This window comes from Schistocerca serialis, chromosome 5 (assembly GCF_023864345.2).
Source record: "Schistocerca serialis cubense isolate TAMUIC-IGC-003099 chromosome 5, iqSchSeri2.2, whole genome shotgun sequence".
Classification (NCBI taxonomy): Eukaryota; Metazoa; Arthropoda; class Insecta; order Orthoptera; family Acrididae; genus Schistocerca; species Schistocerca serialis.
Window position 1 is genome coordinate 470,191,142 of NC_064642.1, and position 17,310 is coordinate 470,208,451.

At 44.4% G+C, this 17,310-nt stretch overlaps 1 protein-coding gene across 8 annotated transcripts in view; it reads left to right on the forward strand.

Moving 5' to 3' along the window:
• The window catches only part of LOC126481363 (uncharacterized transporter slc-17.2-like), a 643,476-nt gene that overhangs the window by 349,993 nt on the left and 276,173 nt on the right, over positions 1 to 17,310 (forward strand). The window lies entirely within an intron of this gene.

The following is a 17,310-nucleotide window of genomic DNA, read 5'->3' on the forward strand; positions in this document are numbered from 1 at the left end:
TCACTTTGTTGTCTCTGTGTCCGATTGTTAAAACACCTTTTTTTCAGGAACGAGAAGACATATCGAGTCGAAATTTATGCCACATGTTAACGTCTACGGCTCCTTGGCGGTGTAAAAAATTTAAGCGTTTAAGTCAATTCAATCAAAAGATAGGGTTATTTATGTCACATATTTTGATAATGTCTCACTTACCATAACCTGTGGGGCACTTCCTGCTGGCCCAGCACCATGATATTTGACAAGTAGCAAGGATTCGCAGTGCAAGTAAGGCGGAAAAAAATCAGGAAATTGTTAATTTGTAATTAGAGCACAGGAAACAATTTTGTCATTTGTTATCTTTGTATGTGTCTGTCCTTCTGTTAAGGCCCCCCTTTTTCTCAGAACTCGGTAGATGTAAATCTAGCTTGTATCGATATCAATAACAGGCAATAATAGTCTATATCCGCGACTCCCGGTAGGGATGAACTATCTATACACATAATTAATTATGCACGGATTGCTCGGTGCTCGTGTCCTACTCGAACTCAGCCGGATATTTTATTATCAAGTTTGTTTGCGTGGCCATTCTCCGCACCGAGCACAGAGATACTTGTCTTGTAAATAAAACCGCCTGTTCTTGCTGCAACTTAATTTATTTTTCCCATACGCGTTTCGCCTTTTTCTTGCTCTAAGGCATCTACCGTGGGGTCTGTAACGATACAGTTTTGCTAGTTTTAGATTATCAAACAGTTCACGTCGAGTTTTTTATGCAAATAAGTAATTACTTAAGGTTTTCTGTGATCTGCGTTTCTCTCATCTGGTCTCTAGGTCGCACTACCATTTTATTTTCGAAACATTAGCAGAATTTTGTATTCCGAACTTTCTAATAGCGTTCACCATGTTTCTCCTTCTTTTTTGCGGTGTACTATTATTCTTTTGCCACTAGGTATAGCTATTTGTTCGAACACTGCGCTTTTAATAACGTAAATATTGTAACTCCTTGGTTTTCTTACCTACATGTTGCCAAACTGACGAAGCATAAGTTTAAAATGTTTATATTTGTGTGTGTGTGTGTGTGTGTGTGTGTGTGTGTGTGTGTGTATGTGTGTAAGAAAGAGAGAGAGAGGGAGAGTGAATATGTGCGTATGATCTTTTTTTAATTGTGTGTGTGGTTTTTCTTTTTTTTTTTTTTTTTTTTTTTTTTGTAGTGTGTGTATGGGGAGGAGGGGGTGTTGGTGGTTTCACTTCTAGAGTGTTGGATATGAAAGTAATAGCTGTTAGAGAGTGGTCGAAAGCTTTGGTTCAGCTGATTTGTCTTTTGGTTTCAGTGTTCTGTGGAAAATTTCATGGATAAGTGAGTGAAAAGGTTTTGGATGGTATTATTATTATGTTGGGTGGTATTATCCTCTTTAGGAGCGTTATTCCATTATTTTATCTATTAGTGTGAGCAACAGGGTTTTCCTCTGTGCTTTGGTTTTCTGTATGCCGTAATTTTTTTGCAGGTTTAGGTGGTGTTTTTTATTGTTGATTCTAATTATTTTCATGTCTTCTTCCCTAGTGGTTGGTTTGTGGTTACATTCTGTTAGGTGTTCTGCAAATGTGGAGTGGTTTTCCCCATACTTCCAGGCTCTCAAGTGTTCTCTGTATCTGACGTCAAATGTTCTACCTGTTTGTCCTATGTATATGCCTCCACAAGTGTTACACTGTAGTTCATATATACCTGCTTTATGGTATATGTCTGCGCTTTTTGTCAGTTTTGGGGTGTATTTTTGTGTAGAATCGTCTATTGTGTATGCTATGTTTATTCCATGTCTTTTGAAAATGGCCGGCTGCTGATAGCAGACCGGCTCTAGGCGCTTCAGTCTGGAACCGCGCGACCGCTACGGTCGCAGGTTCGAAACCTGCCTCGGACATGGATGTGTGTGATGTCCTTAGGTTAGTTAGGTTTAGGTAGTTCTAAGGTCTAGGGGACTGATGACCTGAGATGTTAAGTCCCATAGTGCTCAGAGCCATTTGAACAATTTTGTTTGAAAATGTAGGTGATTTTATGTGTGATTTTGTGTTTGTACGTCATTGTGTACCATCAATGCGTTTTCTTTCATCTTTTTCTGATTATTCTGTGTAGTTGTTATGGTACTGCGTGTTTATGTTTACTTCTGTTGTATTGTTGTCTGTGGTTTGGTGCTTTCTGCTTTTATTTTACTTTTAATTTTGTTGTTTAGCTATGGGACTATGTTACTACTGTCACCATTGTTTTGTGGTATCTGGGGAGTGTAAAAAAGTTCGGAATACAAAACTGTGCTTATGTTTCGGAAATAAAATGGTAGGGCGACCTCCAGACCAGGTGAAAGGAAACGCAGATCACATAAAACTGTGATTAATTACTTATTTACATAAAAAACGCGACATGAACTGTTTGATAATCTAAAAATAACGAGCCTGTCGCGTTATAGACCCCACTGAAGATGCCTTAGAGCAAGAGAAAGGCGAAATATGTATGGGAAAAATAAATCAAGTTGTAGCAAGAAAAGGCTGTTTTATTTACAAAACAAGTTCAAAATTACACTTTTTGTTATCTTATAGACGCCTTTAGAAAACTAGAAAATTGTGGACGGCTTTTGCTGCTGTATGCTTCACCCCTTTCCGAACAATGCCAAAGTGTGGATAATGTGTAACGTAAGACGTTTTCCCTTTTTTCATTAAATTTATTAACAAGTAATGTTGATTTTTAATTGTAATTTTGAACTGTGATTTCAGCTGATTGTCAGTAAACGTTAATTAAGGTGGAGAAATGTGTGCGAAAGGTCAATTGAGCGCCCAAGCTGTCGGAAGGTAAAGGACAACTGCATTGGTTTTGGCTTATTCCCGCATAACCATAAACACATTGCACTAAAAGGCAATGCTACTCACGCAAGAAGTTCCATTGTTCGTAAACTTCAACGAAATACTGATATTATCAATGTATTAACTTCAAAGTGTTAGTAGTTACCTTCCTCGTGAAATTTACGTCTCTGCTAATGACCATGAGTGCATCACCTACAAAGCTATCCTGTAGGGCCTTCTTAATTCTACCAGCCGCATGGTTCGACAGTTGTGCCGCAGCGTTAACGACCGCTGCTTCGTCACTGGCCATGAGGTTTAAACGTGGCACCTTGGCATATAGATGAATGCATAACCGAATTCAGCCTGCGATAAGCCACGACAAAAATGCAAGAACGTAGAGAAAACTGACTGTTCAATGCAAGCAAGGGTACTATGTGACCCCATGTTAACTTCGTGTATATTAGTGCTGGAGAACTACCCCAAAAATTTGATCCACGGAGTCGTTCCTGTCTCCGCCTGGAACGGTTTGAAGGAATCCCGATAAACAGACGTCAAGATGGGTGAACGGGAATTTGAATCCTGCGACTGCTACAAAAGGCTCCATGATGATACCAGTGGCGCCTCATTCTGTATAGTGACCTACTACAAAAGTGGAAAAAGTCACATTCATGGATGATGATGATGATGATGAAGTCCCATACTCCCAGACAGAGCGTAGGCAAGGTAATAATGGATGTGGTTTGCCATTGCCTTCCTCCGACCGCAATGAGGATGAATGATAATGATGAAGACGACACAACAACACCCAGTCATCTCGAGGAAGGTGAAAATCCCTCGCATTTACAATGAACTATTCAAGTTTTCAGAGTACCACAAATCGGAACGAATCTCAATCTTTGAATTTGAGGCTGTGTGTCTTTTCGAACTGGCTTTCTCAAACTTCTATCTCAATCTTTGAATTTGAGGCAGTGTGTCTTTTCGAACTGTCTTTCTCGAACTTCTGTTCCAATGCCTTATTCACTTGTACTCATGAAAGGTTGTTGTTATATGTGGCTGACTTACTAATAGTGCATATTTAACCTTTTGTGTGAAATTTAGTGTTGGCAATTATTTTAATACAAGTCTTTTGTGTATTTGACAGTGAGAGGATTCCATGAGTGGTAAACAGTTTTTCATTTCCCGATCGTTATCTGACTTTCGTGAAAGCCAAAGATGTCATGTCAGCTGAGGTTCCGTGAGACAAATAACTCGAGAACTGAGCCCATTCTGTGTGCCAGCTACTTACATAGTCGCCACGATGACTACGATTTCCCCCATCATTTAAATAATAACGCCTCCAAACTGACTCAGATAAGCATGCATTTCAACACAGTATGGGGAGGAGGGGGGGGGGGGGGGGGGACATCATGGCCTCGTCATTAATCATTACTCGGTAAGACTAAAGGATTTCTTGCTCAATAGTCACCACACGGTACGCTAAAGCTCGAATGTACTAAGAAATTCCTCTTCTACAAGTGAAGAGCACGCTACATGTTTCAACGCAACAAATTCCTAAACATAGTGCTATGTGTAGCCAACAAAGGAAGAAAACTCAGCCTGTTAGAAGCACTTGAGGTAAACAAATATTTAGCTCAAGATACCCAGCTGACTCTAAATGATCGATTACAGACGAATACACCCCCACTTTTAAGCTTCACATTGTGCAATCATCCAGCCACATATCAACAGATCGTCACAATAATCACAGAGTGCCACAGAAATTAATACCAAAATAGAATTTCTAGTCCTTATCTTGATTCCCTCAAAAGCTTCATTATTATAACGATATAACTTTTAATACAGTAATATCGTGTATTTTAATCATGTATTATGTTTAGTATTATCCACTGGGTAAACTGTAATTTACAGTGTAAAACCTGTTTGTTGCGCAACGTAAGAGACAGTGCTCATTTAGATAGTTCTCAACCAGTGTTGTTTATAATGTTTAGAGACTTAATAACTATTGTTCCTTGAGGACACTAGTCAGTTGTTTCCTAAAGATGGCACAATAAGCCAAAAACTAGTTAGTAACATACAAAAATCAGAAGAATAAAACCAGTTTATTTGTTATTTAATCTGAAATTTTGAAAAAATGCTAAACAATTTCGAAATTCGCAACAGATAAACAACGATAGTAACAGCATTTGTATTCACACAAACGAATATGGCAAGAAACACTAATCAACGTCTTGACACGCTTATTTACGAACAATTATATGTAAGGAACACATCACAATTTTAAAAAAGGCAAGACAAAGAATTTATGTGGTGAATGAAAAAGGGAATTTCAAAACTGACTAGTCGGCTGATGGCCACATGGGTTTTTAAGAAGACGACTCAATAAAAGACTTTTATTGTCAATTTCATAAATCATTTTCCAGGAAACTACTCAAATTATTAAAATAAGAGGAGATATGTAAGGACAATAATAGTCAGAAGCTAACTGCCGGTCTCTCGCGCAACCTCGGCATGGAAAAAACCACAAATCACGGAAATACTCCAACAGCGACAGCAAGAACCATCGCAGGGAGGAGGAAATTGACAGAAGAAGGGAAGGTGGAAATGTACAGAAATGGGAAGGGAGGAGATGGAAAGAGAGAAGGGAAGGAAGGGATTGACAGTGGGGAAAGGAGCAGATGAACAGAAGGGAAAGTGGGAGAGAGGGGGAGGGTCAGTTGGGCAGAGATGAATGGAGCAGGTAGACGGAGGGTGGAGGGGCAGATGATGGACAGAGAAAGGAAAGATGAAGATAGTGAGAGAGGAGGAGAAGGAGGAGGAGGACATTGACCGCGAGAGGAGGAGAAGGAGGAAGGTGAACAGGAAGAAACGGACGAGGACAGTGACTTAAAAGAGTTGTGGAGAACACAGAGGATCAGTAGGAGATTGACTTAGAGGGGTGGAAGAGGAGCAGATTGATGAGGAGAAAGGGGCAGATCGACAGAGACAAGAGGAGGAGGACATGGACAGAGATAGGTGGAGGAGGAGATGGAGTAACAGAAGACTGGAATAAAGACTCGGGCAATGCCAGGTACTGAGCTGGTATCACATAAAAATGTAATGTGATGTTGTTGCTGAGTCATCTGCACAGAGAAGGAAACTTTCACTCTAGTGGCAGCTTGTTTCAGTGTGTCAGTTGGCACAAGGTTAAACAAATGTAAGGCAATTAGAAATTAAAGAAACAGATCGACCACACACAAAAAACTGTGATTCAAATTCCCTTAGAGCCTTCAGATCAGGTTTTCCTTGTGTTCTATGTAGTGTGTAACTTAAGGCTGACATTTGATTGGTTCTTTTGTAAGGGCAAACATCTATTTCGTACCCTGTCCTTATCATATCCAATGTTGTGCCCCGACTGTTCACCGACAGGATGATGAAGCAGTGTCTTCCTTCCTTCTTCATTTGATCCTCTACAATACAAACCATCTACTCCTTAATTACCGGCCATAGTAGCATCCTCTTCACCTAGACTAACATGTTCCATCACGCACTCGAAGAATTTCCACGATTTTTCACATTCAAGTAGTGACAACCACGCCAGAATCTAGCCATTAACTCAGTCCTACACTTTTTCCGCTCTACGTAACTCCTCTCGTAATTTGAAGTGGGAGTCTCCGACCCGGTCGCCGGCTCTTTATTACTTCTCAGTTAGTAGCATTAAATCGTAATTCCGTCACCACCACCCGACCATCAAAATTAATAACGTAATTTTCAAAGTTAATTCAGAGCCTAATAATTACTGTTTCGTGAATTGCACGACTGTTAATTTTCCTCCTTTCATTTTTGACAAGCGATTGAAGTGGAAGTACGGAAATAAAATCGTATTTAGTGGTAAAGTTACGAAATACTATTGCAGAAAGTAGGTAGTTGTAGTTAGTGCCCACTGCGGCTGCTTTTGAGTGCAATGAATATAGAAACGAAATCGGAAATCTGTGAAGGGAGTCAGTAATTAATCTGACATTTGGGGAAGTAGTTCATGAGAAATATTACCGGAAACGAGCTAGGTTTATTAATAACTTACTACTTACTTGTTCATTGCAGTAAAAGCATGAACTGAAGTTGGTACTTGACTCGTCAGCCAGCACCCGCAATTTTTTCCCTGCCGCTTTCTCACGAATTTTCTGCTTGACAGTCACGATTCGTTTTGCTTTTTATTCTTATACTATAATCTTTGCCTTTGTTTCCCATTGATCTTCTACCGTCCATATTTTGTCTTTCAACACTGCCCTTACAATGTCCATATTACGTACTCACACAATATTAATTGCTCGTGTTTAACTTTTGCTACTATGTCAGTCCTTCCTGTTGTTCCTTCGACTCAGGCACCTTGACTAACTCGTCTAGGTAATTGTCTCACGGCTGTATTTTCGTGAGCTTTCTTTTCTTCTTTAACCTATCAGCATGCCACAAAACCATAAATTGGGTTATTACTTACTGCTATCCTTGTTGCTTCTGCTCATTGTGAGCAGTTAGATTTATTTTCTGGTCCATATCGAAGCCGATTTCTTTGGCCTTCTCTGTTGATATTCATAACTTACGGTCCAGATCTTCTTCATTACGATCTACACGAAGTAATCACCACGTTGTTGTTGTTGTGGTCTTCAGTCCTGAGACTGGTTTGATGCAGCTCTCCATGCTACTCTATCCTGTGCAAGCTTCTTCATCTCCCAGTACCTACTGCAACCTACATCCTTCTGAATCTGCTTAGTGTATTCATCGCTTGGTCTCCCTCTACGATTTTTACCCTCTACGCTGTCCTCCAATACTAAATTGGTGATCCCTTGATGCCTCTCAACATGTCCTACCAACCGATCCCTTCTTCCCGTCAAGTTGTGCCACAAACTTCTCTTCTCCCCAATCCTATTCAATACTTCCTCATTAGTTACGTGATCTACCCATCTAATCTTCAGCATTCTTCTGTAGCACCACAATTCAAAAGCTTCTATTCTCTTCTAGTCCAAACTATTTATCGTCCATGTTTCACTTCCATACATGGCTACACTCCATACAAATACTTTCAGAAATGACTTCCTGACACTTAAATCTATACTCGATGTTAACAAATTTCTCTTCTTCAGAAACGCTTTCCTTGCCAATGCCAGTCTACATTTTATATCCTCTCTATTTCGACCATCATCAGTTATTTTGCTCCCCAAATAGCAAAACTCCTCATTTCCTAATCTAATTCCATCAGCATCACCCGACTTAATTCGACTACATTCCATTATCCTCGTTTTGCTTTTGTTGATGTTCATCTTATATCCTCCTTTCAAGGCACTGTCCATTCCATTTAACCATTTAAAGGGGCACTCACAGACCAAGATTCATATCATCATCCATCCGGCGTGCATCTGGTGCTTGAGTGACCACAAGAACCATTAACAGGTGGCTCGCAAAAACGTTCATGGGCTCTCTGCACCCCTTGCACCAACAACCATTGACCTCTGAACACCAACAAGCCAGTTTGCAGTGATGTCAGGATTATTCAGCGTGGAATTTAATTGGCGGGAGTAGTAATGTCTTCAGTGATGAGTACCATTTATAGCTGAGCCCCGATGAGGAGCGAAGACAAGTCTGGAGACGCCTCTGACAGCTATGAGGTAGCGACCAGACTATCGTCCGCCATACGGCCCGACAACCAAGAGTGATGGACTTGGGTGCCTTTCATTTGATAGCAGGTCCCCTCTGGTTGTCATCTGGGGACCCTTACAGCACAGCGGTGCGTCGACGATATCTTGCGCCCCGTTTTGTTGCCTTTCACGGCAAACCATCCTGGGCTTACTTTTCAGCAATATAGTGTCCGTCCAGGCACGGTGAGAGTTTCTGCAGCTTGTCTTCGTCCATGACAGACCCTACCTTGGCCAGCAAGATCGCCGGATCTCTCCCCATTCAGAACGTTTGGAGCATTATGGGCAGGACCAGCCAACCAGCTTGGCATTCTGACGATCGAACAACCCAATTGGACAGAATGTGGTATATTATTCCTAAGAAGGACATCCAACAAGTCTGTCAATCAACGTCAAGTCGAATAACAACTTGCATACGGGCCAGAGAAGGACCAACACGTTATTGACTTGCTCTGTTCCTGCTGCTCTGTCCTCCTGCTTAGCTGGGTGGTAATGTGCTCACCTCCCATGCAACCGGGCCAGGGTGCGATTCCCGGCTGGGTTGGAGATTTCCTCCGCTCGGGGACTGGGTGTTGTGTTGTCCTCATCCTCATTTCATCGTCGTCCCCGGCGCGCAAGTCGCCCGAGTGGCGTCGAATGAAATAAGGCTTGCACTTGGTGGCCGAACTTTCCGAATAGGGGCCTGCCAGCCAACGATGCCATACGCTCATTTCCATTTTTTTCTGCTCTTTTTCTTGAATGAGTCATCAAAATTTTCTGAAACTGTAATCATTTTCTTGTCTGCACAATTGCATCACGTCTACCGATTTCCGTCCTGTTTGGATAACTCTTTCGTGGTGCTTCGCTTTTCCTTTTGCCTTACAGTGTAAGATGGAGGAAAGAGTGTTGCCTTTGAGTTGCGTTGACGGTGGAGGATCACATGACCGTATGGCAACAGTGTCGCTCTTTTATGGAGGTGATTGATACTTATCCGGTAACCTCACATTATTCTCCTTTTTCTGTAATGGATAGCTATTTTTCTTACAGTTACACTCATCTTGCAACATGTAACGTTGTCTAGCGGATTTTCAAGTTCAACAAATTTTATGACTGGTGGCTTAATGAGGGATGTAAGAGAAATTAGAAAACCTCCAAAAAACCATACAAAGTCCAAAATTATCGAGTCGATGTAACTAAATTTGGCACAGTTCTTAAGAAATGTTATATGTGTACACATCCAAGTTTTCGTGCTTATTGACGTTATATGTTTTTAATTATAAACAAATGAAATATTTTGTACAGAGTGAGTACAAAGTTCCTCTTTTGAAAATCTATCAGAACGGAATTGATGCATATTTGTACAGAGTTTGAGTTGTGTGTTTGTGTGTGGGTGGGTATGTATGTGCAGTGTAACGTTCGTGTTGTATGAGGATGAGAGCAGGGAGACGGTGAAAACCGGTGTCGGCACAAGGCCTACTCCTCGTGAATAGCACCAAGGGGCCCACCAAGCTTAACTTCCGCATCCGACGGACGGACCACCATTAACAGTGTCGCACGTCCTCAGTTCAAGAGACTTTGTGACTTTGTTTTGATGAAACAGATCTGATGATGGTCATTAAAGACCGAAACCGGTAATCTGTTAACAAAAAGTTTGTGACCATAGACTTATATTAAAGGAAATTGTGGACAGGTTTGATATTTAAATCACTACGTTCCTAGTGATCAGGAACTTTACGCTACCACCTCTCCTTCCCTTCTAGCCAAACACGGCAATGAAAACTTTTTCCACCACCAGGACTCGAACCCGCTTACCGCCTGGTCGAGCGCTACGGCACAAAAATGCGTTAGCGATCTCGGCCACGGAGGTGGGTTGCTACATGCTACTGAAATGTCAGTTGCAGAATACAACGCTCTAATTCCAATCCTACGTGTGATAAAAATAATAACCGTTTTGTTTCCTCATACTATTTATTCCTGCGATGTTTTCTGCCAGTTTTATGCAATGACAATGTCAGTGATGTTTAGGTGTTAAGCGATTCACAACTCCTGCAAAAGTGTGTGCCTGGAAAAACTCAAAATCCTAATGTGAGTTACAACCTTCGATTTGAAAACCATCCCCCAAGACAACATTTGTTTGCGTAACTGCTGTTCAAATTGGAGCGATTTTTTTTTACCTCTGCTAAAATTAGAAGATGAAAAACTCTACAGGGAATAGGATTTGCTCTAGGAGCTTTCACACTGCCAGTAACAGGAGAATTGCTGCAGCTGACATTATTGCTGCTCAGTTTGAAAATCAGTAACCAAGAAAGTCAAACAAAGAAAAGAATGCTTGAGGCTCGAGAAGAGAATGTACATGGTTTGCACTACTTCACACACATTAGGTAAGGTATAATACGTGACAAACATTCTGAGACATTTGATTTAGGTTTCCCGTAGCTTACATTTGGGTAACCTTATGTACCTTCTACCCAGAAACCACTGACGTTATACTACTACTTAAATTTGTTATGCAACTAGTCAAATTATAATCAATCATTCTGTGGAAGGAATTTTTATTTAATACAACAGTAAACCTTTTATGTAAGAGGAAAGCCCTATAAATTTGGTGCATTTTTTCACAGATAGTTCCAGAGACGTAAAAATTCTGCAAAAGAAGATACCAAAATTCTATTCCACAGATATTTATAATAATGGTATATCAACACACACACACACACACACACACACACATACATACATACATATATGTGCTATTACAAATAGTTTGTAATGTTGCATATTGCAAGTAAACAAACAGACAATACCATGTGTCAAAAGAAGAGTCAATAAAAAAATTCACAATTTTGATACCTTCTGCGGCGAAAAGTGGTAACTGAAAGTGTATGTGTTGGTAACTGACGGTGTGTGTGTGTGTGTGTGTGTGTGTGTGTGTGTGTGTTGTTTTGGACAGGGCGAGTTCGAGCTCGATTCCCGGTACCGGGACCAAAAGAATGTGCTTTCGGCAGGTGAGCGGCGATGACGTATTCTTTGCATCCCGTCCGCAGAGTCGCGAGTGCGCTTAGTTTGTTTACTTCTTCGCCGCAGTTGGTACTCACGTCCGTTGACATTGGGCCACTATAGCTCATTCCTACAGAAAAGCTACCATCAAGATCGTCTTCCAGCCCAACCACGCAAGACCACAAACCTCTGAAATCGAACTATTCATCCGTAGCTAAGTTCAAATACCACCACAGCACATCGTCGGTGTCCACCTATCCATCACAAGTAGCGTCGTCTACGTGAAGATGATCGATGATGAGTTATGTCACGCTGTTGTGAGCAGATGTACGAACACTTTTAAGTTCAAACACTCCAATAGTCACATCGGGGCGGTTACCGTTGACCATCCAGGACTAGGATTACGCACACTGAGAGTCTTCGAACTCCCGTTCGAAGTACCATCGGACGTAGTTACCTCAGCTTTCCGACCGTATGGGGCGGTAATTAGCCACGTGGCCGAGAAATGAAACACCTTCAAGACATACCAAGTCTCAACGGCGTCCGAGAATTGAAGAAACACGAGCCATCCTACTTAGCCATAGGTGGAAGTCAAGCAATCGTAATGTACGATGGACAGCCTCGTACTTGTTCTGGTTGCGGCCAGGAGGGTCACGTACGCTCCGCGTGTATTCAACGTCGGGTTACACAAATTCCGTTAGATGACGCGGCGCCACCTCCTACACTCACGGCCCTTCGCCTCAATTGACCGAGCGAGGTGGCGCAGTGGTTAGACACTGGACTCGCATTCGGGAGGACGACGGTTCAATCCCGCGTCCGGCCATCCTGATTTAGGTCTTCCGTGATTTCCCTAAATCGCTCCAGGCAAATGCCGGGATGGTTCCTTTCAAAGGGCACGGCCGACTTCCTTCCCCGTCCTTCCCTAATCCGATGAGACCGATGACCTCGCTGTCTGGTCTCCTTCCCCAAACCAACCAACCAACCTTCGCCTCAATTACGCAGGGGTGACACGGTCGACCGTCATAACAGACGAAAGACCACTTGGAAGTCATGGAGCGTTAGAATGCAGACCCGTCGCAGGTCCCGAGTTGACCATCGCCATTACAGAGTCACAGAGACTGCAGAAAGCCGCCCCTGGGCTCCACAAGAATATTCGGACGAAAGAATGGAACTCGACGCTAAGGTTGCTTTTCTCCCTGAGGGGGATACGGTGCAGGAACCACACACTCTATCGGACTCAGAAACCCACGTCCGCATGTAGAGGTCACCGAGGAAACATAAAAATGCGACGTCGCACACACTCTGACGTTTGCCTCCTGCGGACGTCTTCTCCAGTTGACGACCGGACGGCCAACGAGACGGGAAAAGTAGATGACACAGGATCACCCTCATCTGTTACTTTTCCTGATTTCGGCACACCCGTTTCCGCTCACTCGGACAAACATATCACAAGAACAGCGCCCGCCACTGGTACACAACCTGAAACAACTTCGGATTCACCCTTGTTCATTCAGCCCGCAAGTATCCTACCGCAGCCATGGTTAACTTACGGACCTTGGGCGGACGACATTGAAGACGATTCTACGCCCGCTGTGGTGGATGAGCAGAGGGGTCTCTCTTCCCACACCTTCCCCTCCCGAGTAGCAACAGATGACGGCGCGGACGCGGCCAGCAGATCACAGGCCCCAACTTTTACGGCGACGCTGATGGTGGCCCCCATTGCAGACGACAATCGACAGACCTATCGCTTAGCGCCCACCAACGTTAACGCCATTTGGACACGTATGCAGTTGTCGCTGCTGCAAGATATGCTCAACGCAGCAGATGTTGACACTGTCTTTCTCCCAAGAAGTCTTCGTCGACGACGTCCCGGGTATATATGGTTAGAGGACTCATATGTCCCACGCCTCGTCAACTAACAGTGGAGTAGCAGTTCTCCTCAGTGTGGGCTTCTAGGCGAACGATGTACAATATCATCCCATCGCCAGAGAAATGGCCGTAACGGTTCTAGACGTCCAGTTTATGAATGTGTACGCCCTTTCCGGAACGAATCGCCGTCGCGACATATCGCTCTTCTTGGCGGAAGGAGTAGCACCGCTTTTTCAAGGCAGGCATGCCGGAGGGAGGGGGGGGGCAGCGGGGGGCGGGGCAATTTCATTAGCCCTCAAGCACGTAAAAATCAGCTGCCATGCCATTCACCGTGCCCAGAACTTGGGACACTCATCAGCAATCTCCGGCTGGTAGATACATGGGATCATATCCAAAGAAATCGACCGGGATTCACTCATTTCACGAGTCACTCGTCTAGTCGCATTGATAGAATTTACGTCTCCCGTTCTCTCGCAGCAACAGTGAGCGACGCGGATGTGTGGCCAGTATCCTTTTCTGACCATGAGTCCTATATATGGGCCACCACGCTTCGTCGTTAACGCGTGTGGCGCAGCTGACATCCCTGGAAATTAAACCTTGCTCATGTCGCTTCTCCAGATTGCCGACGCACCATCGAAAACACGTGGAGTTCGTGCGACCCCCGCTTCTCGACGTATCCTACATCGATCAGTTGGTGGTTAAGCTGCACCAAGCCGACCTGACGGAGAACCTTGATTACGTATGGTTGTGAGACCGCTGCTTGGAAGCGGCAGACCCTCGATTTTTATTTCACCGTCCTTCGCGAATGTGCCTTCTTGCCACCCACACCCGAACGACATGATAGTTCAGCGTGCGAAAGCACAGATCGTAGCCCATATGTGCCGGCACCTCCAAGGGACGATCGTCGGAGCGCGAACACACGACGGCCTCGCAACGGAGCGACCAATCATGTACCACGTCATTCGAGAACGTAAACTGGGAAGACGGGCGCTGATGCAGGCCATCACCACGGCGGACGGCTGTCGGCAGTCCACATAGCGCGATATTGGTCCAGCCTTCTTCGACAATTACGCACGACGGTGACAGGACTCTCAAGATTGATTTATGGCGTTGTCCCAACAGGATTTACGAACTGAATTATTGAACGATATTACGGAAGACGAAGTTATTGACGCCATAGGTAAAGGAGCGGTGAACAAATCTCCTGGCCCTGGAGTTTCGTAGAATTTTTCAGTATTTACTGGCTCCCAAGTAGACAGACATCTGTCGGGAGCTTATGTCCCCCGCAGCCTCCGTAGAAGGAATGGGTCTACCGGTTCACAAACCGAAAAGGTAGCGCTCGAATACATTACCGCCCGCTGACACTCGTCAACTGCGACATGAAGATAATCGGCAGACTATTAGGAAATTGTTACGACCGAGGCTACCTCACTTCATCTCACCAGATCAGGCTTCGTTATTGGGTATCAAAAACATCTACACAGCACTGTGTTGATACCGCAACAAAATAGCCATAGCGAGGGCACGCCGCATCCCGAGAGTGCTGGCATCACTAGATTTTAGCCAAGCTTTCGAGCAAGTGGATCACTTGTAAGTGACGTCCGTTCTCCAACACATGCAGTACCCACAGCAATTCATAGACGTAGTGATGCGCCTTCTCCGAGGGGCGGAATCCAAGGTGCTCGTTAACGGGCGTCTCACGCAGTCGCTCCAGATTTTCAGATCGGTGCGTCAAGGCTGCCCCCCGTCGACCTTACTCTATGCTCTGGTAGTGGAACCGCTCCTCTGTGGCCTCCGTGAACACCTCACCGGACTCACCTTACATGACGTCACATTTCGCCGTACAGTATTGTGCAGACGACCTGGTTCTCGTACTCCGCAACTGCCATGAAACCAGAGGACTAGAATGGATTGCTAAATACTGTATGGCTTGAGGCAGCCGTCTCAACGTCACCAAATCGGTCGTCATGGCCATAGGAGACGCACTGGCCCCAGCGTGTGTCGACCCCCTACAGCTTAATGGTACTGTCAGATGTCTCGCAATAGAGTTTCACGACGACACGACGCACAGCGGCCCTTAACTACCGCCGCTTATTACATCAAATTCGGGTCCAGATCTCCAACCTTCGTCTGCAGACCCTCGGCATTCTTCAAAAGACACACTTCGTCAATGTTTTCCTCGCATCGTGCCTTCCACACATAGCGCATGTTCTTCCAATACCGTTACTGATATCTCGATGTATATTAGCGGCATTCGGAGCCTACTTCAGTACAGGCATGCCCTTCAAAGTCAGTTGATTCTCTGACTCTTCCCCCAGAAAGGGAAGGTCTTGGCCTAGTCCATGTCCACGACAGAGCGGTGGCGTGGCCCTGTATGTCAGCTCGCACAACAAGCTGTGGCGCCACCACTCGGAAAGTTTGACGGGTTTGCTCCTGGAGGCGTTAGCTCCGCCCTCCCTTACGCCCCCGCTTACGACGCAAGACACACGCCCACCCTTCTACTGCTTCAGGTTCTTTTATAACACAGTTATATCCGTATAGCAGTACCACCGACGAAACAGGCGACGGTGCGGGATATATATCGCGTCTTCCACCAGAGGTGCCCACCAAATATCATGGAGGCCAAAAACCCTCATGTTAGTTGGAAGATGATGTGGCGGACGATACACACGATTACACTGGATACAGACGTCCTATCCACATGGTAGATCACAGTCAACGGTAAACAAAACATACGATACCGCCTCCACAAGATAAACATGACGAACTCGTCACTGTGTGCAGACTGCGGAGCACCGGACACGGACGAGCACCGTCTCAGATGTGGCGCGGCAGAAGACGTACGGTGCTTGGTGCGACAAATTTTATCGTATTATGCACGATTGACCCCGGAAAATATCACACCTTGTCTTCTTCTATTTGCAGATGAACGATATTTTCCGCGCACCATTCTAATTGCTTAGGGAAAGCCTTATGGGACCGTCCACACTGCTGAATCATGAACTGGTAGGAGAAGATACCCATATACTCAGCTGAAAAGAACATGTCCGGTTATCGGTGAAATAACTTACGACATACGTGAAGACTTACCTGGATGATGAAGCGTAAGGAGAGTAGCGACGAACCCTTCTACATCGTGTACGAAACACATTTTCCGTTTCTCATATATATATATATATATATATATATATATATATATATATTACCTCGGTGTACAAAAGTACCGAGATATTTGTTCTGGTTAGTTAGCGCACGATGCGGTGCTAGGTACATTTATTTTCGGTGTGGTTTAAAGGAAATACGGATTAAAAATATATTATAAAATAGAATAAAGAAACGCACGCTTGTGCCATGCCGCTCGACCCGGGCGTAAGCAGGTTCGAATCCTGATGGTGGAAAAAGTTTTCATTGCCAGTATTTGGCCAGCAAGGCGAAGAGAGGTGGTAGGGTAAGGTTCCTGATCACTAGGAACATCCCGGTTTAAATACCAAACCTCTCCACAGTGTCTCTTGAACTGAGGACGTGTCACACTTCATCTACATCTACATATACATTTATACTCCTCAAGCCACCCAACGGTGCGTGGCGGAGGGCACTTTACGTGCCACTGTCATTACCTCCCTTTCCTGTTCCAGTCGCGTATGGTTCGCGGGAAGAACGACTGCCGGAAAGCCTCCGTGCGCGCTCGAATCTCTCTAATTTTACATTCGTTATCTCCTTGGGAGGTATAAGTAGGGGGAAGCAATATATTCGATACCTCATCCAGAAACGCACCCTCTCGAAACCTGGACAGCAAGCTACACCGCGATGCAGAGCGCCACTTGAGTTTGCTAAACATCTCCGTAACGCTATCACGCTTACCAAATAACCCTATGACGAAACACGCCGCTGTTCTTGGGATCTTCTCTATCTCCTCTGTCAACCCGATCTGGTACGGATCCCACACTGATGAGCAATACTCAAGTATAGGTGGACCAAGTGTTTTGTAAGGCACCTCCTT